Genomic DNA, 21,487 nt, shown 5'->3' on the forward strand with positions numbered 1-21,487 from the left:
AAAAAAGACAATTTCCCTTTAGCTAACTCTTTTCATCTGCCTAAGAAGTAGTTTCCAGGAAGAAATATTCGAGTAGGGGAACCAGATAAGAAGGCCCAAATATTTTTCTTCTCATTTTGAGGTGGGTGTCTACACAAGACCCCATTATTTTGGTTATCTCAGATAGTTTGAGTTCGTGTTTTCTTCCAGTGATCCCTTTAATATGATCATTTAATATATAAATACATTATATATATAAACAGCATATATATTTTTTCAGAAAACTGCTGGGTTTCCTTGTTAGTACAAAAAACAATGAAGTGTCGACTACGTCTGAAAATATTTACTTTTTGTCTTCTGCACAGAGCATGACTCGTATGATGTGTAATCAAATCAGGAGATTTCACACTGTTCTATGGCATCTGACACAAATCCAATACCCTTGAGAAAACAAATAAAAATGATCTGAATTCTCTCCTCAAGACGTATCTGAACGCTGGGAGAGTGTAAGACCCATGGCTGAGTTTTCTCATGAGCTACAAACTTCCAAGCAACACATTGTTTAGTCTTTTCAAATCACTGCACTTAGGATTTTCTTTGAGTGAAAATAAATTGCCATCATTACTTGGGTTCAAAAACTTGTTCAGCATAATTTCTATATGGCCCCCCAAACACGTGGCTTAGACGCATAAATCTAATAAATACTTAGAACTTAATGCCGCTGATACAGGGGCTTATCTCTTCATAGCTACTAAATGATAATCCTAATTAGAAACCCTAATTATGTTTCTGCTCAGAGTATTTTTAGATAGACTTAACATTTGATCTGTTTAGTCTAGTTTTACAGGTGGCAATAGATTAAAAACAGGTTTTAAAATAAGATATGACTATTACATTTCTAATAATAGGTGATTGTGGTCTCAGAACCACTTTTTATTTAGTGACGCATGGAACAACTCTTTGATGATGGTAATTGTGCCCACACGCCCTGGCCCTACACTGGGAAAATAGGCCACCCTTTGTAGTCAGTGCCTTATTTCTACCATATAAACTTCAGCCCTTTCAATTCAGGATCTTGAGTTTCTTCCATTCTTTTCCTCTAAAATAACCTAGCTTTTCAATCTTGCCCAAATCCTTTGGTTGCATGTTCCCAGGGACACTTGTCCTGATATTACCTCCATTGCCTTGCTATCCCTTAGCAAAAAAGTCACTTGCTTTTAATGCGACTTCTCAAGCTTGGAGTGTGCCTTCGACTCTCCCAGGGAGCTCATTAAAAAATGCAACTTCCCAGGCTGCACCCAGAGGGGTTCTACCTTATGTCTTTCAGGAGTCTGGGAACCTATATTTTAAACAACAACCACAAAAATCTCAGGTGTTTTGGGGACGGATTTGGAGAAACGTTGCTTTAAAAGACTTATTTTTCATTTCCAAATACACAGTTTCAAATTTTCCATCATGCTTACGGTTGTTTTCCACGAATGACGACATCCTACAATTATAAAACATTAGACAAGTAGATAAATATAAGGTGTTATTTTTATTATTTTTAATGTTTTTCTAGCATAAACATGGCTCCACCTCAAATCAAACCGATTCTTCCCTCATTTTGCAAGGTAGAGAAGAGGAAGGAAACATCAAGACTTATACAAAGAGGCAGAAAGAGACTCTGGGCAAGCTCACTTTGGCTGGGCTTGGGGTAGACTATCGCTCTACTGTCTCCACTCACGAGGTATGTTCAGTCCCCCGTTACTTTGATGTCCAGATGATTCTGATACATGTGGGTCAATAGCCATACCTGACAAGGTGTGTAGGACCCTCACCCTGTCCATTTGTCTGATGATATCTTGACCATGTCATGCACTTAGTCTTCCACGTGGCCAAATCTACTATCAAAAACAGATAACGAACTCTAAAGGCAAGTTGGGGTGTACGTTATTTTTGCAAGGACGAAATCAGGACAGTTTTAAGCAACTCAGGGTATATGCAACATTTTTGGAGAGGGCGACCACAAGTGACACCGGTTTGCAGAGCCAAAATTTGGTAGCTTAAAATATTAAGCCATGGTAATAGGATGTTTGAGTTTAGCACTAAATGGCACTTGAGATATTACCTGTGAAGGCATTCTGTAGGCTGTGCCCTTAGTAATGATCTCTTCCATTCCTATGCCATTCAGAGTGAGTCAGCCATTCACTAATATTTATTCACAAGCTTTTACTATCAATATCTACTAGGTACGAAGCAACAAAGAGACAGAGAGTAATAAGAAATGGTCCTAGCTCTCAAGAAACAGACCCTGCAGTTGGGGGAAATTCCCATCTGAGGTTGGTACGTGCTACGAAAAAGGAAGAGTGGGTCACCAACAGGTGCAGACAAGGAGACACAGAGAGGAGAAAGTGACCAAAAAGGGCTTCCCAACGTGAGGGACACTTGAGCTGAATTTTCAAGGACAACTAGAAGTTAGCCAAGAAGACTGTATAGAGGGGAGCTGGTGGCTGCCATCTTGGGCAAACACTTTGTGTGCAACAAATAGAAGCTTAAAAGAATATGGTTCAATTTGAAATGCAAGTAACTTTCTTAATTCTAGAGAAGAGAGAAAGAACCACATCCAGACAACATGCAAAGAATCTAGTATTTTTCTAATATATTGGCTATGACAGCCGTTGAACGATTTTAGGTAAGGGGTCAACATGGTAGAATTGGGGTTCATTCATTTATCAATTTGCTTCCACAAATACTTGTTACAAACCGATCAGGTGCAAGGCATCGTGCCATGCTGAGCACTGAGACTACAATGCTGAAGAGGACAGAAATGGTCCCTGCCCTTAGGGAGTTTAAATTCTGGTGAAAAAACACACGAGAAGCAAGTAAACAACAACAAAAGAAGAAAGAATCACAATTGTGGTAATTACTAAGAGGCAAATAAAGATGGATATGGGACAACCATGGGGGAATTGAAGGAGAAAAGCGTCTCTTAGGTTGTGACATGGAAGTTGAAGTATGACAAGGAGCAAGTTAGGATTTGGATTCATCTGTTGATCTCCTTCAGTAACTATTGCTTACATACCAACTTTGGAGAGATTTGGGAGAACTGAGTAGAGAGCGTTCTAGGCAGCGGTAAGAAGAAAGGGAAGTGTCCCGAGGTAAGAAAGAGGTTGGCCTAAGAACTGACAGAAGACCAGACTGTCAGGAGTGTGGTGGACAGACAGGGGACAGCATGAGATGAAGTGGGGAAGGTGGGCAGTGAGACATCATGGGAGTCTTAAGCAGAGAGGGACATGCCTTGATTTTCTTCTGTATGAATATTCTGACAACTGTGTGGGAAGAAAAGGGTTGGAGGCAGTGAGGGCAAAGCAGGCCTCCTCGCTGGCCTGTGTGTGTGGCACAGGTGAGAGGTGAACATGACTCAGGCAAGATAACAGTTATGGAGATGGGGCGAAGTTTTAGGGTTTGCCTTGGACCCGGTAGGAAGAAGAGAGCCTTGCAAAAATCGCACTGCTATTTATAACCGCGTTGGTTAATTACTGCCAGAGCCCAAGCTGGAAACCAGGTCTTTCCACTCCTTGGTGGTGGTTTTTCCACTACATGGACACTCTGTAGAGTCCAAGGATCTATAAAGCTTGGGCAAATCCTTTTTTTTTTCCTCTCAGTCAAATTGCTTTGATTTGACATACCGTCAAGAAGTATAACACGCCAGCAACGTGGATATGCCGGGTGAAATAAAGGGAGAAAGAGCGAGTGACAACTATGTATGGTGTTGCGGTTTCATTTTATCATTCACTTATTTACTCATAGATGGGTTTTATTTGGAACATACTTACCCTGATGCTTTTGTTATACAAGAATGTGCAACAAGTTATCCGTAAGCTTGAATATTTTCCTTTTAATGCCCAAAAGGATGTTTGCTGTGTGCTGAAGAGAGGTCACAAGATGGGCATGGTGGCCTTGCTGTTCGCACGGGTCTTCGTAGGATGAGAAACAAAGGAGCAGAAGAAGCATAGCAGTGTCCTGTGCTAATTCAAAGCACTCCAGGAGGTCTGAAGGATGGTGTTTTTGTTTTTGTTTTTTTCTAGTCTGTTCGTCCTCTGGATCAGGACACCCAGACCTGAGGACGTGGGGGAAGGACCCAATTCCCTCTTAAGCAGTGTGGGTGCTCTTACTTGCCCCATATACATCCGGCATCAGGCTCATCCTTTCCTGCAGCCTTTGCTCTCCCAAGGCTGTCCTTCCACTCACTTTCTTCTTGCACTCTCTTTCTCTCCCACACCCACTTGCAAGAGTCCTTAACAATACATAACGGGAGGAGAAGACAAGATAAAATGTTTCAGGGAAAAAAGTGGTAGAAGACATTTGCTGTTACAATCACCACATGTAAGTGCCATTCATTATGTATTGTTCCTTCAAATTAGTAGCTTCATCTAATTGAGCTATGCTGCTTTCTTGAAAGCTCTCTATCAATGTCAAAATCAAAGACAGAGGGTGGAGGAAAGACTGTGTTTGGGAAGATGGTATTTTAAATGCGGATTTGTCTCAAGGGAATGCCATTCTTCTTCCATCTATCTTTGTAAGCCTTTGTTCTTAGTGTGTTAAGAACTCCACCAAAGTTAGTGGTTTTAAGACAAGTCCCAAGGAGAATTCTTCTTGGGAGTTAGACACATAAAAATTGGTGGTTTGGGGCTCCTTGTGTGATGTGGAGAAAGCCACAGGTCTGGATTCAGAGTTCAACATCTGCCACTCAATAGCTCGGTAAGTTGGGATATATCAGATTAGAGCTAAATCCTAGAGCCCATCCTCACTGGGGACATAAAGTCACTTCACATCTCTATCATCGGTCATGGGGAGAGCTAAAGAACATCAGTTGACCAGGCGCTGGACTGAGCACCCAAGTCATTTAGAACCGATGAGGTAGGAATTATTCTTCCCATTTTACAATGAGGAAACCAAGACTCCACAAGTCAGTCTAATTTTAAGACCTGGGCTCTTTCCATGACATGTGTCATCTTCCATGATTTCCACAAACATTTCACGTAAAATTCACTTTTTGAAAGTCTGTATTTATAGTTTACACTGTAACAAACCCAAGAAGTACACTCAGATGTGTTTTATTACACAGGCTACAACATTGGCGATGTTATATTCATCACTTTCTGCTGTTGGGTTTATTGACTTTATGGGGAAAATGGACTAATGTTTCCCCTGCCTGCCTTCTCCGCCAAATTCAAAGGAATCACAGACAGTAAGTGGAGTTGTTAAAAAAACAAAACAAAACAAAAAACAAAAAACAAACCAAACCAAAGAAAACAAAAACACCATTACCTTTTGCAACCGCTCGCCTGGTGTATTAGTTATCAGTCGCTGCATAACAAGTTATCCCAAAATTTCGTGGCTAAAATAACATTTGTTATCTCACAGTTTCTATAGGTCAGCCATCTGGGCATAGCTTAGCTGGTTCTCTAGGTGTTAGCCAGGGCGGCAGTTGTCGAGAAGCTCCACTAGGGAAGGATCTTCTTCCAAGCTCCCTCGCCTAAGGGTACGATTCAGTTCCTCCCAGGCTATTGACTGGGGACCTCTCTCAGTTTCTTGGCGCATGGGCCTCTCCATTGGGGCAGCTCACAACAGGGCAGCTGGTGTCACAAGAGCCAGCAAGCGAGAAGACCCAGAGAAAATGTGTCCTAGTGAGACAGAAGTCACAGTCTTTTCAAAATCTTATCTTGGAAGTGACATCTTATTGCCTTGCTGTATTCTACTCATCGGAAGCAAGTCACTAGGTCTGGCCCTATATTCAAAGGTAGAAGTTGCACAAAGACATGCACCACGGAAAATGAGGGGACTGGACTTTTACATTATATTGGAGTTTCCTTCCAGCCGTAAAACGTGTTTTTCTCATCTGTAAAATGGTCCAGCTAATTCTTTTCTGACCACCTCACAGATGTGTTAGCAGAATTAAACAGCTGATAATGGATGCAATTGTGGTTTTGTAAAATTATAAAATGCTGTTTTATAATATGCATGTTAATTTTTTTTTTTTATGATAAAATGCTTTTCAACCCCGAGTTTTCCAGTGTTGACCCTGCATGCACCTTGCTGGGTCCTCTGAGTTGTTTTGAGGGAGGTGGGAGGACAGTTGGGAAGAGCTTCCTGAAGGAAAAGGTGACCACATCCAATAAGCTGTGGTCATTGGTTGACACCTCGTGGTGTCCTAAAGTGAGACCTGCTTCCAAAGGATGCTCTCAAAATGTCCAGGGCCCGCAGACGGCACCTTCAAAATTTGAGCGACAGAAATGACTCAGAACTGGGGAGGATGTTTCCTCCAGGTAATTTGGCTAAAAATAATATGGTCATAAGCAATTTAATTCAAAACAAGATGGCAGCGATGAACATTAATAACTTGTGTCAGGATGAATATTTGGTTTGAATAGATGATTTCTCAAAACAAAATGAGTATTTCTCAAATGTCGTATTTTTCTCTGTGGTGATAGTTTGGGTACATCATCCACCAATTGTATAACTATTTCTGCAAATGTGAATTATTTTTGCTTTTTTAATAATTTATTAGTAGATAGATATATTTCATTCCATTTCCCCCCTGGTTTTCTCCTTCCAATACATTTTCTGCCAATGAAATAATTGTACTCCGTGGAGTTCATCATTGTGGAAATGTGGGAGCAATTTAAAGGTTGTTTCCAACTCCTTGATATTACAAAGAGCACAGGGCAGGGACATTTGGCTGAAATAATTTCCAAATTAAAAATGAGAAAAGTAGAAAAAAATTCTTAAGTGACATAAATATCAATGGGGGCTATTTCATTTGGATCACATTATTATCTCAACCAAATTATTGTCTTAAGTTACTTGTTTTTTTTGTTTTTTCAAAAATGCATTTCCAGTGTTGGCATCTCGAGGGAGTCCCAGGATTCAGGGTTCTGGGCACAGAATTGGCATCTTCACCTAGACAGTAGCCCCGGGGATGGGGCAAAACAACTTCCTGAGTGACGGCCTCAGGAAGAAGGGGGACGCAGAGGAAAGCTTGAAAAGATGGCTTATAAATACTTGTAAGATGCCCCCAGGAAAACCCAGGAATTAGTTAATGGGACTTTAGGAAAGTTGGATGTCTTTCACCGTGTAGGGAAGTTCAAAATGACAGTGAAATTGGAAACGTCACTGTTAATGGTCTTTCTTGTGAGATTTAGGGAGACTCAGATTGTACAGCTATAAGAAGTCATTATTTTCCTCTTGCTACCCCCCTGCCATTCATTTTAAGATCGTTGATTGTCCAGGTGGGCTACAAAGATGATCCAGTGAGCCTAAAACTGCTTTAAAAATTAGTTTGTATTTAAAAGGTGATCTATTGAGGTATGGGAAAAATATTTGCACTACTCTTTTTGTGTATTATCATAATAAGAAGATAAATGAAATGAAATATACTAGTAAGTGACATAAGGATTACCACCAGCATCCTCACTCCGTCCCTATGTCTACTCATCCTGGGCCATCGATGGCAGTGAAGAACGAAGTCACTTACCAACCTGAGTGCTGGGAACTGTGGTGTGTTGCAGTCGATGTATGCCATAGTTAAGTGGATTATACCCTTTAATTCTAACTAAAATAATACTTCTCCCAAGATGCTAGTGGTTTAAAAAGCTTCTACACATTAAACATTCAATATAATTCTAACAATGAAAGAGGCAGCTATCAGTAAGAATCTTGTAGAGCTTCTCCTTCTAATACAAACTTTTATTAGACATAAATACAAACTTTCCTTCAGTGTAGAGGGGACATTACGACAAGGAATACAAAACCATCCACTTTTCAAAAGAAGCTGGCTAGAGAGAGAACACTCTGGAAGCAGATGTCTAGAAATGTTTCTATTGTTTTATTATTTCAGTGCCAGAAGCAATGTATTTCCCCTTAAAAACTTGCAACATCCACATTTAGGAAACTTGGAAACTTTTTTCCAGCATGTTTAAAAATCATCCAAAAAAAAAAAAAAGTTTCCGTGGTTTTTAAACCCATTTGTCAAAAGTGGGAAGATGTAACAAGTTCTGATTAAAGTTTTAAAGCTCTTCTGATTGACATCAGAGAAGATGGAAAATTACTAGCCACAATTTCAACTAAAGCTTTAATAGAATTATTGGAAGGGATGGATAATAGCACGTCAGGATTTAGTAGATGCAGCTTGAGATGCATGTCCCCCACCTAGAACTGCTCATACCTTGGGGTGTCTTTTCCAGCTATGACAGCTTTAAACCAAGTATGCGAGTAAACTCAGTGTATATCCTGAGCTTCGGATCATTGTATCACAGGGCGGGTAAACCAAGATTTAAACGATTATAGAGCATATTTATTTTTTTATCACTAAAATGTGCACTTACCATAAGGAAATGCACAATTATAAATAAATATACCTATCTTGAGGAGGATGTTCAAGTGTTTTACTGGTAGGAGTGCAAAATGAAAAGTCCTCAAACCATTTATTTAAGACAATAGTGCCTCTACGAAATCTGTGATCCACAGGCCAGAAAAAAAGAAAACCATGCTCTCTCCAAAGTAGCCGATATTAATATTAATCAAGTTGCTTCTTTTGTCCTCACACTGGGTCCCTGGGTCTTCATGGCCATGCGGATACCTGGAAGGAGAACATTTCGGCTCCCGTGCAGACCTGGGGCAAGGGCGGGAGGCCTCAGGCCACAGCCAGCATCACCCTGCCACGGGGCGTGCTCAGGCCACAGATGAGAAATTCATTCCAAAGTGGGTATAAATTCTTAGAGATGCAACAGAGGAGAGCATGGTCAATGCTCAGTGGCGGTTTTGAAACAGAAGATATGGACACTTACAAGACTGTTCTTGAGTGCTTTTCTAGACTCAGTTTGCCCAGAAAATGTATGCACTCACTATCTGACTTGAGCAAAGGTAACTAATTATTCCACCAAATGGACAAGGCAACTCTCCTCCACTCCAGTCCAGGCCCATATCCTGGCCCTTGTGGACGCCTGCAACCATTTGCTCCCGGTTTCTCCGGTGGCAGCTGCTCTAGCTACTTCCTCCCCTTACCTGAAAGCCGGAGAGCATCCATCCATCCATGCCTGGGACCCCGCCGGAGGGCTCTTCCCTAAACGCCCTTCCTTTACTCGGCATATGGAACAGGGTGCATCAAAACGCCTGCCAAGGCTTTCTGCCAAATGGCTCCACCCTTTCTTCTGGCTTTATTTTATTTATTTACTTATTTTTTTGACTTCTCAGTAACAGCCCAGTCACAGCAATCAGACCAGCTGCTTTAACATTCCAAAGGCACATTGTCCTCACTGCTCTTTCCCGAAGGTTGGTTCCTTGCAAAACAAATTAACAAATGCCATCAGCTTCTCTTCCCTTCCTATAATCCGTCAATGTGCCTACTTCCGATTCTATTCCTCTACGAATCCTCCCCTGTCTATCCAAGCTCCCAGGGACTCTTGTCTCTTCTCGGGTTTCCACCACGCTTAAAATGTGTTAGACATAATCCAGGATCCTCTTGACTTGCTTGCTGCTAGTTTACTCTTTTATTCTGATATTTTGAACCCAGATTGAATTTTCAGCTAGGGAATAAATAGACAATTTTTCAACTTTTATTTGTTTATTCTTGATAACACCTATAGAGAGTAGTTGATCAGCAAATACTTTTGATACATTGATTTCTCTGATCCAGCGTAATTTCTTTTCTCTACTTCTATTTATCTTGTGGAGCTCACTTCCCTTATCGGACACATTCTTAAGATAATTGAAATCTCACCCTTTCTTTGAAGGTTAAAGGCCAAACTTCAATTCCAATCCAGGCTTGGCAGTTTGGGACAGCATCTCCTTCCCAGGCAGAGAGAGCTCTGACCCTAGGAATGAGACCATTGTTTGTCTAACAAATAAGTAAGTAAATACATTTTCAAATCCCCTCTGGGAGCTTTATTATTCTGGAAAGAATTAAGCTAAAACATAAAAGATAACACCGTGTCAACCCTTAAGTAAACACGAATTTTCATCCAATGAGGCTTAGAAATCATGATTTTCAGATTCCAAGTTCTGACATTATCCTAAAAGTCCGTATATGTGTCCCCACGTACTCGGTCACAGCTCTAGTCTTCTGCTCACATTTTCATTCAAAAAGTTAGTTAAAAAAAAATGAAGATCTTACGGATCCACTTGCAGTACCGACTTACGAAGGCACTGCTGAGCTGGCCTCTCTGCTGGGAAATGCCAGACAGAGGGGTCTCAGACACACGTGGGAAACAAAGCAGACTTTCAGCTCCTAATGGAGTAATCAAAGCAGAAGCCATTTAAGTAACTTTGTTAATAGATTTTAAACGGAACCAGAAATCACACATCTACTGAATTTTCCTCTCATTGGGTGGGCACCATGCTTTATCTGTTTGCTGGTTACAACGTGTTTATAGCCAGAAGAGGGAACAAAGCTCAGGTGCGAAGCAGGGAAACAAATCGCGTATTTTCATGCTACCACCATTGCACTTTTTGCCTTTGCCACTTTTCTTGACTTTTATTTTCATTCTGTGCATAGCAACTTCTTAATTAACATTTTAGATGAGCACGTCAAAAACAGGGAGATGACAGCCTGCTACTATTCTTGGTCTTGCTGACACTTTCCCCGTGGCGGAATGACAGTCACAGCTGCAAGTCATTGCAAGGAATCTGCCTGAAATCGGTATTAAGGTTGGGTCAGAAAAGCTTCCATTTTTCGGGGCAGTTTCACTGTCCCACGTCGTACTTACCCAAAAGTGAAAGTCATGCTCCGGAGTGGGTTTGTGTGTGGGCCTTGTTTGAGGGCCACGGGGGCCGTGGGAAGACCACAGACGGAACCGTGCATGTCTCCACACACGTTTATGGAGCCTCTATATTCGTGGCATGGCGAACGCCAAGAAGTGTAGACAATGGTTTCTGCCTACAAGTGGTGTGCCGACGTGTTGGGTTAAATGAGGCAGTCCACACTGCAGACTTTTGTGAAGGCTCAGCATTCCCCATGTAGTTCACACCCAGCTGCATGAAACGGCACCACTTGAGCTGTTTTATGAGGGAATAGTTGGCAATTAGGCAGTTATTTATGCTGAGTACTTAAACAATAAAATCAGCCAACTCAGTGCGCCTGTGTAAGGAGGGTGAGGTGGGGTAAGAGAAGCCTTGTTCCTTGATAACAGGTTTGGAGGGAGCCACCATGAAGCCATTGGTTCTGTCCTCTTCGCTTCTCTTTGCCTGCGTAGACAGTAACGTCGGGTCGGGCAGAGGTCATGACCCTGGGCGTCAAGATCCTGCATGCTCTCAGGGCTCCGTGGATGTTGCTGACTCCTTCTGGTCCACTTCAAAGTGCGGGGCTGGTGGTCACCCACAAGGAGCTGCTGTAGGAAAGAGAGAGAGTGGCCGGACTCATCTTAGCTCTTGCCCTTCCGATTGGCTTCTTTTCTATGGAGGGATACCCTCCTTGGCTTTTATTTTACTCTTCCGTCCGTATCTGCACTGGATATGCGCAGTGCGAGAGATTTTCACCATGAGTCTTCTGTAACTTGCTTTAAAGACACATCCACTCTGTTACCAAGAGTACCCGTGGCGTTCTCCAAAGAAAGTGATCATCAAGTGATTTTTTTTTGTCATAGGTGAAGAGATTTGTTGTGGTTTCTTTTTTTTTTTTTTTTTCTGCCCGTGAATCGTGCCTGACTGATCACTAAGATAAAACCCAACTTAATGCTTAGTGGAAGTAACGGTTCAGCATCTAGATTTCCTAGCACTAATACTTCCAGCCTTTTTAAAATCGGCTATCCCTTTCAAAGATCTGTGAGATACTTTGAAATGACAGCTAGTCTCCTTCTCTCTCTGAAGCCATCCTTCAAAGTGCTTAAAGGGAAGAGTCCACTGTCTTGTCAGTCATTCCAAGATGGCGCATCAGGCCAGTTACTATTTGCGAACAACCAGTGGGTACGCGCCTTTCTGCCACATTCAGAGGAAGCACATCAAAGTGTTGAGAAATACTAGATACAGGGAATTCATTCATCAACACCGGCACAGGTTTAACTATGTGTGAACAAGAGAGTCTATTTCACACAGCTCACAGAACCCTCCAGAAGTCTATTCTGGTACACATTCTCATGTACTGGAATGGAAGGAGATGCCTTTAGCCCTGCTCCCCTCATGATATTCCAGTTACTTCCTGCCCTCCTTAATCGTATCCTTTCTCTCATCAAAGTCTCTCCTCTCTTCCCGGAAAGCAGAACGCAGTCAAACGAGAGTCCAAGCTGGGTGGAGCCGTCTCCTCAAACCACAGAAGCAGTCTTTGAGCTTGTTGCTTACTCCAGGACCACCTCCTAACCAGCTGTAAACTCCATCCATTCATCCCCATCATCTCCACTGCCGCCAGCAGCAGACCACCATTATCTCTGGTGTGGCCTGGGCATCAGCTCTCCAGCCGGCAACCAGTTTGATAACTTCCACCTGGACTCCATCCCACAGTGGAGGGAGCTTTCAAACACATAAATGTGGCCCTGCCACTCCCATGTTAAAAATGTGGTGGGAGCTTCCCATTGTTTTAGATGATGCAAAGTCCAAACTTCTCGGCATGCTTCACCGGGTCCTTGTGCATGGCCGTGGTGTCATCTCTCACCACTTGCCATCTTTCATTCTTTCTTCCAACCACACTGCAGGTCTCCCATGGCTCACTCATGCCTGGGCATTTGTGTGCGTTTGTCCCTCTCTTGGAATATTCTCTGTTCCTCCAACTTCCCAATACCTGTCCAACCTTGCTAATTCATTATTGAACCTTTGAGTTTCCGCTTAAACACCACATACTCAGTTCTAGACCACTTGACAATTTAGGATCTGTTATTCTCTGTTCTCTTGTCATTCTTCCCCTTTCAAAACAATTAGCATGCTCATTACAATTGCATACTTTAGGGACTTCCCTTCTAAACCAGGGCTCAGCAAGCTATGACCCAGAGGCCAAATTTGGGCCTGCACCTGTCTTTGTAAATAAAGTTTCATTGAAACATAGAAAAGCTCATTAATTGACGTACAATGGATGACCACTTTCACACTACAGTGACAGAGCTGAGTAGTAGCAGAAAGGGCCACAAAATATTTAGTGTCTCTCCCTTTACAAGAACGTTTACCAACACCTCTTCTTGACCATGAGTGCCATGGAAGCAGAGACCATGCCTTCCTTGAGTATCAATATATCCTTAGTAGTTGACACAGTCCCTAGGGATTAGTGAGGATTCAATAAATATTTGTCAAAGGAGAAAGAAGAATAAATGGATGAAGTCGATACACTTAGGGTTCGATGAAAACCATAGGGACTCTTGTTTTGCCCCACCCTGAGAAGGACATTTGTTAAACAAAGTAGGGAAAAGAAGACTATGTGAGCATCCTGATGCTTGCTGTGGCTTAACTGTTTTGCTTTGAGTGGGCCTAAAGGGGGGTTAGGTTTTACATCCCTCCAAATCTACTTGTCCCCCAACCTCCCACCCACCCCTTCTTGCAGACTACCCCTCAGTTCCGCTTCCTTGATCACTCCTGCAGAGCCTTCCTCTGTTCAGGGCTTGACTCATGTAGAGATTGAATACCTACGTGTTGCATGAATTGCAAAGTCTGCAACGGTTCCCCAATGGTTTCCATGTCTAGTTCCAGATTCTCTCCTGATTCCCCAGGCCCTTCAGGCCACACCCAGCCATATGTCTTGGTGTGAAACTTTTCCCCTGACAAGTTAATTTCCTCCACTTCCCTTCTAAAGACACATGCCGCCTAGGGTCACCGTGATGTTTTTGCTGTATTGTATCTCCCAGAAGATTCAGCAGAGCTTTCAAGCTGCTCCGAAAGGGGAGTAGCCCCATGGAGCCAAGCCAATTAAAGCAACTGAGTCAACAAGCAAACTACTCAGGAAAATCCCTCAGGATCTCCCCTGGTAGATCTGACTTCTTTTTGAAACCTGATGACGTTCTCTGCTTTCTGACCCAGTTCTCACACTGGACTTTGGGATTCTGACTCCCTTGTTGTGTTTTTTAGTGTCTTCTGGAAGAGACACCAGTTATTAGCCCTACTATCCTGTCATCACAGCCACGTGCACACTCCACTACCCCCTGTGATAGCTTCTGCTGTGATGTCCGTGCTGGTCACACCCCATCGAGATTCTACCCCTCCTCAAATATTCAATCTAGATCCAACCTCCTGCACTGAGACTTCCCCATCTGCATCGGACTACTTCAGGCAGCATTTGGTGTTTACTTCTTGGGAAACTGAGAGGATCTGGTGTCAGAGAATGGAATATGAGGCTCCAAGCTTCACAGGAAGCAAATCTGTCCATACCCATTGGCCTCAAACCACAGAAACAATTTTGAGCTTGTCACTTACTCTAGTGATGTCCCAGGGCTGTTGAAGGCATATGGGACACAAGAGAAAGGAACCGGAGGAAGTGATAGTTTCCTAAGTAGGGCTGTGAAGTCTAATCTGTCTTACTGCTACTCCAATCTCAGTGGCATTTCATGGCAAAGCATGTGACACGTGTGACAAAGGCAAAGGCATATTGAAATATCTTAGTTAGGAAATGAAAAGAAGACAAATTCACCCATTATTTAAAGGAGGGATTCTGAAATGCTAACAGTGGCTTTGCAGAAGTTTTAGTGAAAATATGTCACAAAAGATGGCTTGAGGGAGGAGGACGTATCTATCTTTATCTCTGTCTCTATCTCTCTCTCTGTCTCTACCTATTTATTTATCCATCTATCTCCAGAGATGAAGCACATATGATGATCCTGTTTGGTTTTGGGGAAGGAAACCTCTGAGAAAGGCCCAGAGAACTGGCTGGAGGAGCACGATTTGGAAGTTGCCTTGGAGATGGAAGCCAATGGATTTCCTGTGACCCATGTAGGCTGCCACTGCTGTGGATTCCAGCCATTCAAAAATACAGAGCTCCTACTATGTTGCTGACACTGAGGTGACATCAGAAAACAAAGCAGGTGTGGCATCTCTCCCACTGAGCTTTCAATCTAGTCAAAGAAAACCGACCCCGTTGACAATCAACAAAGCCCCCCCCCCAGGAGGCTTGCCACAGAGATTGACTCTCCCACGCAGGGCAGACAGACGTGAAGGAAGAAGCATCCTCCATGAGCATTAGAGTCAAGAGGGTGTGGCCATGACCCCACCCTCCATGGGGTCCCAGCATCACTTGACAACTGAGAGACACCCTTGAGAACATGAAGGTTTGTGAGATGTGGTCAGGATTGCTCTCTCAACCTAATCAGAAAAGGGCTCAATGGGACGGCTATTTTGCAAGTCAGCTGGAGAGCAAAGCACAAAGCTTTCTTTGCTACACCCAGGTTTGTGTGGGCTGAAGGAAATACCTGTTTTACTAGCGCAGGGCTAGTCTTGGCACACAGAAGACCCGATAGGCACTGCCGTTTCCCCTCGATTGTATCCAACTGAGAATTTTTTTTAATTAATGTTTATGGTAATTTAGGCAGGATGTAGGTGACAATACACAACAGTATAAAACTCCTCTCAAGGATGCTAAAAATATTAAGGCATGATCAAATCCAATGATGTCCTCAACTGATATTTGGGAGAAGGAAAGTTTAGAGGGACACTGGGCACCCCTACATTTAGTGCATTGTTGAAGAACTTTTCACAAGCCGACCGTGACTTTGGAGAGAATAGGAGAAAAATAACAGATCCGAGAAGCCCTAATCTGAGAAGAGGAACTCTGTCTTCTGTGGGCAAAACCATCTTACTGACGACGCTGGAGAATCCACCTGGCCTGGCTCTGGATTCCAGGCCAAGGTGCAGATCCCAGGATCTCAGACTTTAAGGTAATACACTCTGTGATGAGACACTGGAGAGGAAAAGAACTAACTTTAATGTATGATCACAAAATCCCTGCAAAAGGAGTCCAAGTAGATCCCTGTCAAACATGGGGCGCAAGGCCAGTCCCCTGCACTGTCACATAGCTCCTGAGATGTTCTGTCAGCTGCATCTAGCCCTCAACAGTGATGGCTTCTGTGTGCTATTCATACAGTGTAAGGAGAAACATAAAATGAATGTCTGGGTTTTTAAAATAAAACTCGAAAGTAATCATATCTCAAACAGTGCTTTCACTGGACTATCGGTGCCTATCAAAGAGGTACAGCCTCTGTGGGGCATCTCTGGGAGTCTTGGGTTTCCGTGTTTGGGCTGTGTGTATCCCCGTTTTCTGCAGGATTCTTCCCTCTTCTCTGGCATCAGGCTTTCCTTTCTTCATGCAGAGAACATCTCTCTGTTTCGAGAGCCTTTTCAGGTCTGAGCTCTGGACCGGGAGGAGATCGGGCAGGTAGCCTCCGTCCCCTCTGTCCCCCAGAGGGTCACTCTTCCCTTCACCTCTCTGGCACCTGGTGGCAGTGGGGTGGCTTCCCAGGGCTCCCGCTGCAGAAGGTGCAGCTGTCCCAGGTTTTGCTCCTGTCTCACGTGTTTCACATTTGATGTGCACACATCAATGGTGAACAACATGGTGCTCTGTGCAGGAAGAGCTGAAGACCATGGCCCCCGAGCTCTTGCATCTTTTCCTTCTTCCCTTCAGAGACTGAAGCTGGGGGAGAGACTTTAGAGCTGTGTTAACCATTGCCTGCCTGCTGCTGAGGACGGATGTGCCTCTCTGTCCAGGCCTTGCCTCCCCCACAGAGAGTGGCTACTGTGTTCTAGTAACCGAGGGGAACATTCTGGTACTTAAGGTAATGACTGCCCAATCTTCCTCTCTTGTTCCCAAGACAACCTGTGACTGCAGGCTGCCCTGAGATTTTTAAATGCATGGATCACTAAGGTTACCTCTTAGTAGTGAAGACAAATTTTCCTGGGTGGGCAAAGGCCAGGGGAGCTGCCTTGGACTCTGGTTGCTGTGGTGAGTTCAGAAGGAAACATCGACTGATGATTGCCTCCAACAGAACATTCCCTGGTCCCTGAGGCTGTGCATCTTCATGTTCTGAGTTTTGCCCTGAGTGGCCCTCAGTCTTGCCTTCCCCTGGTTTCATCTTCCAACGTGCCATCCAGAGGAATCCACTCCTGGCTTTTCCATTCCAAGCCCCGCCCCCACACCACCCGCCACCCCAACCCCCGGCAATGATCAGTCCCCTCCCTGATGTTATCGTCAGCAGGAAATCAAAACACCATGTGTGTGAACATAAAATTCTGTCATTTATTTATGCTACAGACTTCAGGAAGGGAAAAAAAAATTACAGCTCTCTTTTCATTTAAAAAAAAAAAAATTGGCACAACGTTTAAGCATTGGTGGCCTTAAATCAGCCTGTTATTAACAGCCAGGAAATGCCTGACCCAAAGGTCCTCACTGCTATTATAAACTGTGAAAATTACAAAAATGGAAATAAAAAATAAGGTAATTACCTCTTCATGTGTTAAAAAGTTAAGTTGAATGGCCCGTTGCCATGGAGATGACTTCCTGTTTACTGTGCTGGTCTTCCCTAGCAGTTAGAGACCATTCACCAGCCAATGGGAAAACAGCATTTAGCCTCCCATATTCCATTAACATTTGTCATAGTAACTCAATGTAGTCTATAATTACCAGTGAGTAAAATTTGGTAAATTGTATTTTCAGATGTATTAGTGGTTTTTAATTTTTATTCGTCGTATGAAATTACTCTCATGGCCAAAAGCACTACTTTATATTTTGAGGCGGGGGGATGACCCTATATTTCAAATATCCTAGCTCTTCCTTTTGAAAACCTGATACTATCTTTCTGCTGCAGCAGAAGGACCTGCAGAGTAAAAAAACCTCATCTCCTCATGGCTTTCAAGGACGCCTCTCTTGTTACCAATAGTAATATCCTGATAATATTCATGTTAACAATAACAAGAACCAAAGCAGGCATTCCTGCTCACTGGATATCCGTTCTTTGGGCTTTTTATTTGAAAGATCCCAGGATTTTAAAATAAACCACTTGGGGCATGATAACAAAATCATTCGAAAACCAAGGACTTCTTTGCCTAAACGTAAAACTAAAACCTCATACAAAGATATTAAATGTGTCTTAGGATATGATAGAACCCCAGATTTGAGAGCCTTTAGAAGAGGAGAAATGTGTTGACTTGTTAAAAGTTTTCAGGCACCGTAAAAATCTAAACTGTGGTGATAAACAGGATAGGGAATTGTAGGCTTCTCTTGCGCCTTGGGCGGATAGGAGAGCAGCTTGAAGCAGTTTGACCAAAAGCTGCCTGTGTTCCTGTTACACGGTTGGCCCCACACCACAGCTCAAGAGCACCACCCTCCCCATGGCCGCTTTCTGTCTCCTTCTTCCTGGCCCTGCCTCTGCCTCTGACGAAGCGAGAAGCTTCCGTCTTACCCACTCGGCTTTCCCACCATTCCCCTCCCTGCCCAGTACTCCTGCGGGCTCCCACCCCAGCCCTCTCTTGACCTTTCCTTCCTGCCCCTCCCCTGCCACCCACCCGGCCTTCGGCCTTCGCAGCTGGCTCTCTGCAACACCTGTAGCTTCTAGACACACCCCGCCCTGCAGGCACAAAATACCGGCGACAAAATGAAACAGAGACAGCTCATGGTAGGACATGCAGGGTGCTTCAGCTTTATCGCAAATAATGACAGCATTTCTTGCCCTTTAAAAAGAGTTTTAATTAGCAATAGATATGGGTTCGACATTAAACATTGGAATTGTGCCATGGGATGCTAAAGTCCTGTTGGTTTGTGCCCACCGTGGGCACCCGCACATTGCGTCGTTCCCATAGCTAGTTGTGTACTTGTGTAGTTCCTTTTCCTGCACTAACTGCAACTTGAGGCAGCGATTCTTCTTCATTGACCCTTGTGTCTCTCATAGTTTCTACCACAGCGCCTTGGACAGAATGGAAACTAGAACTAATTGATGAAAGAAATGCTCGGGATCTACACAAGACCAAGAAGCATATTTCACATGCTGGGAATCTTATCCTCTTTGTATTAAGCCCCCTTAGTACTCTGTGTTTGTGAACAAGCTTGCAGTATGCGTTTTGGGGAGTTGAGCTGGGGTTGAAAGGTGGGTACAAAAGGAGGCGAGCTATCGCTTCAGTTGGCCTGAAAAAATGTCTGAAAAACCTCCAACAAAAGACAAAATGAGCTTTGCTTTTGTTTTGAAAGGGATGAGATAGAGTCCAGGCAAAAAGGGACGCAATGCTAGTGACCAGAGTTACACGTGCATTAATGGCGGGGCTGCCCTCTGTCAGCTGTATTGGAACTTGCCCGATCAACGAGGGATGCCCCCTTTAGAGCTGTAGCACTGGGGGGCTGTGTATGTTTGAGGTGTGGAGAGGTTTCAAACCGTCTTTTGAAACTACTGCTGAAAGATGCACACGGTTGTGTTGTGTGTGTTCTAACACGAAACCCAATTCATTGTCAAATGCCAAGCCTACCTTTTCTTAATGTGACATACATTTCTATTACTATGGCTAATTATAGAATAACAGGATTTCCCGACTTTGATTGGCAGATGGAAAAAGCTTGGTTTCTCTCCTTGGGAAGGTTGGAGAGGAGAGGTAGAGGGGAGAAGTGCCCTATGGCATGGCCTTGGCAGTGCTTTTGGGGTCAACTGTGGACACTCTGTCATGGAGGTCAGGAGCTGAGATAGTTAAGAGGCATAATCAAATGGCACAGGACGGCCAGAGACTTATTCTGGAAGCAGCACCTTGGATTCTGACACTAGCAGCTCCTGCCACTTTGCGAGTCTGAGGGATGCCCGCACTGACGCCCCAGGAATTAGAATGAAAAGTCGCTGCGTTATTCATTACTTCACATCATTGCTTCCATTTCTATTGGCTCTGACTCTCCACCCTGGCCTTGGCCAGACCTTTTAGGAAACCTCTGTTTTAACAGCTTCTATTATTCATCTGTCTTCAGCAAGTTACATAAAAAGTATTGAAAAGTAATGCACTTCTGCCTTCCGAAAGAGGAAGAAGCTGGAAGATTTCCATTGTGTTGCTCTGAAAAAGGAGGTGACACACAACATACTTATCTGTCTGACACACGCCAGGCAGTGATAGGTGATGTTAACAGAAAGGTCAGATGTGTCTGCCTCTCAAGAGACAGATCACCCGAGCAGCAGTATTTCATGAAAGTTCATCTTCCCAGTCTTGAAGTGCTAACTGGTCGACCACTTCTATCCTGGCAGGGAAGAATGATAAATGCATGTGTAAGATTTTCCTTTTCCTGTAATGTCTATTTGACATTAGTCACCTGCTCTGATTCACACAGAAACTCTGGGGCAACCATGGAATACATTTAACATGTTGGGTGTTGAGTTTAATCTGACACACAGAATTTTTTAATGGTGCAATTTTGGACAGGTTCATCGGGCATGAGGCTTTATGGATGAGGAAAGTGATCTGTAGAGGTGTGAAACCAGAAACTATTGTGGTGACATCCGCATCCAGGTGATTTGGCTGCTTTTCTGCAGTGCCCAGAGGAACAAAGGTGGCTCCTGATAGAGGTTGGACCTTTCATTAAGGGACAGTCATTGTGGATGTCATCGACCTTGTGGGGAGCGCCTGCTATGGCACCCTCTTCCTCCCAGCCAGGAGCATGCGGGAAGGGTCTCGGAAGTGGGCTCCAGCTTCCCCCCTGCTCAGGGCTCCGCAGTGTGTCTGCCCTTCCACTGCAGCCTTCCGCCCCCTCAAGTTACTCGTTCTCTTCAATAAAGGCCTTAGCCCAGCACTGTCCAACAGAAATATAAACGAGCCACAAACATATGTAATTTTAAATTTCTTTGAAATACTGGTATGAAATAAGTGCTACTAATTTTAATAATATATTTTATTTAACCCAATATATCCAAAATGTTAGAATTTCAACATATAATGGGCATAAAAATCTTGAGACATCTGATACTCTTTTCTTTCCTGCGAAGCCTTCGAGACCCAGCGGGTATTTGGCAACGTGGGCACCTCTCCATTTGAACCAGCCACACTTCAAGTGCTCCATGACCACACCTGGCTCGTGGCCACATAGTGGCCGGCGCAGATAGAACTGCGCCGACTGTCATTCTCCTGGGTGACTAGCATGTTGTCTCTAGGAGCTCCACCAGCTTTTTCGTCCCTGTGGCCCCGCCCCGCTGTGTGCCGCTTGCCCTCCAATCAGCAACCAGGGCTCGGAGCTGCAGGACGGCAGTGCACCCCCTTTCTGGGCTCCACCTGTAGAGGGCACCTCTGAAAGGCGTCCCCGGGAGCCCTCTAGTGCCTGCTGTCAGAATGCACGGGGCTGTGCGAAAATCACTCGAGGAACTTCACAAATCCCATTAAGTGACCCTTACAGAACCAGTGCAAGGGGCGCATCTCCACACAGTTCTTTTCAGCCATTGCCTGGAACGGGATCCAGCCCTGGAAACTGCTCGGCGCAGCAAGGCGGCTGCGCTCCGTGGAGGTCCCTTCAGAAGTCCTGCGGTGTGGACAGAGCTCCTCACTCCCTGATACGGCCGGCCGAATTCAGCTGTCTGCGAAGCTGCTAAACTGTGTGCTCTTCTTCATTTTCACCCCC

Source organism: Ursus arctos, unplaced genomic scaffold (assembly GCF_023065955.2).
Source record: "Ursus arctos isolate Adak ecotype North America unplaced genomic scaffold, UrsArc2.0 scaffold_10, whole genome shotgun sequence".
Classification (NCBI taxonomy): Eukaryota; Metazoa; Chordata; class Mammalia; order Carnivora; family Ursidae; genus Ursus; species Ursus arctos.